Raw genomic sequence first — 2,092 nt, 5'->3', positions numbered from 1 at the left:
GGGCGCTTCCAGCCAGTGGAAGGAAGCAACGATCACCTCCGCCAAAGGATTTAGCGGTGTCCGAGTCCCAGGGTGGTGCGAGGGATACATGACGAGCAGGAAAGGATCCCGGACACCCAACAAGCCTTAACGTCCGGCGAACCGCAGGAGTTGACGTGAGGGCGATGCGCCCGGCCACGATATCGGCGCGGACGACCGGGGATGGCCAGCAAGGGAGGTCCGCCCGGAAAAATTCTCGGGCCGCAAGGCGGCGTGGCATCTCGTGAAGGACTGCTAGCTCGCTAATTGGTCGCGGCAACGTGCGACGCGGTTGCGTAACCCCGTGGAGGGGAGAGCTCGCGAATTGATCGCGCATCTATCGCGATCCTGCTCGTTCTCTTTCGTTTCGAGCCGCTCTGACGACCGGACGTCCCGGCCCGGCGAATTTTCGGTGACTGGAAAGCGAAAGAGAGACCCCGAGATCGAGGATAGGCGGAGAGCTGAGTCATCGGTGAGGTTGCCCTTTTAGATCATATTGTGTAAAGTCGCATGCATCGGGGCGGCGAGTCGCTCTCATGGTCTGTAGTCGGCACGCGCGTTTAGCGTTGGTGCGGTGGCCGCCATAAGCTGCGCCTTTTTGATGTTTCGAGTACGGCGTGGCCGGTGCCAGGCGTGAGGGGCTCTCGGGCCTGCGGGCACGCGGCTATCGGGGATAAAGTCGAGTCAAGGGAACGAGCCTCCTGGAGATCGCGGCCTTGACGAGTTGGAAGAGCTATCGCGTTAGAGATTGCGCGTGTGGGATCGGCGCGTCGTGAGTACTTTTCGCGAGCATAATATCGGTGTGGGTGTGCGTGCTTGGACGCGCGAGCGTATGTTAGAATGGTTACCGTTGATGTGTGTTTGCTCTCGGTTTGGTAGACTAGCGTGTCGCGTTTGCGTGTGCGAACCTGCGATTGGAACGTAGTGTCTTTGCGTCTACACGAGGTTCCGATTGCGAGATCGCGCGCCTTCTCCGGCGTGTGCGTTTGCCGGCTACAAGGAGGCCTGGCGCTTAGAGAATTTCCGTCGAGCACCGCGGCACGAATGGGCGTGCATGAAGGCCCACAAGTCCCGACGCTGAATTTGCCGGTTCATTTTGTTCGCCACGATGTCGCTCTCTTTGTAACTATCGCCTCCTCGAGTGCATGTCTTAAGCGATTCTATCACCATCGTTGCGCTACTTCATTAATTTTTCTTTCTTCTTCTGTCGGTTAATGCTTTCCTTAGAAATGTATTTAATATACGTGTCTTTCGTTGAAATATATTTCAACGTTTTCTATTACTGTACTGTCTTTCGCTTCGGCATAGTAAACACGCTTATCATTTACTTAGTGGTGACGATTGTGTTAACGCCCTACCCTCGAAGATCCCGTTCATCCTCCTGCAAATCGGCCCTTGCCAATACCCTCCCTTCTGCCGTTAGGTAGAGCTAGCTAGCCCTCACGCGAACGAGAGGCTACTCTCGGTTTTTGTAGTACTTGGTGCTCACGGAGTTTCGCGGTTTCCGCGTGGTTCGCGTTCCCGTTCGTGAAATCGACGTCGCTTTGAAGTACGTCTGGCACCCAACTTTGTCGCGGCTCCCGATTCTCGCTTGACCGCGTGAGGCACACTCTCCCGTACGAAGGTCGTCACCTTCCCTCCGTTCCGATTGATCCGCCGTTTCCCGAGTGCGCTCCCGCGCGCACTCCTAATCAACGCCAGGAAAAGGCGTGACTATATATATATATATATATATATACACAGGAGATCTTATATATACATATGTATGTGAACCGTATATTGTGAGGACATTTTCATTGTATATTATGTAGACCAAACGTCATTGTGAGGACGGTCCTCATAATATTTTTTATGCAACGTATATTACGTAGACTGGTTCTCATAATATTTATATGGACTACTCTGTACATTACGAGGGGCACTACTTATATTTTGAGCCTTGGCAACACTGAGTGTTATCAGGTGCCATTTGACGTTTCCACTAGAACTTTGACATTTTTGACCATAACCTTCTTCAGAATGTTTTGTTATTTGAGCGCGATTTGTATTGTTTACAGTCACTTGAAAATTGTGT

The sequence above is a fragment of the Mycetomoellerius zeteki genome, unplaced genomic scaffold (genome assembly GCF_001594055.1).
Source record: "Mycetomoellerius zeteki isolate Tzet28-1 unplaced genomic scaffold, Tzet1.0 scaffold305, whole genome shotgun sequence".
In the NCBI taxonomy this organism is placed as follows: Eukaryota; Metazoa; Arthropoda; class Insecta; order Hymenoptera; family Formicidae; genus Mycetomoellerius; species Mycetomoellerius zeteki.
Note: the sequence above shows the minus strand (reverse complement) of the source record.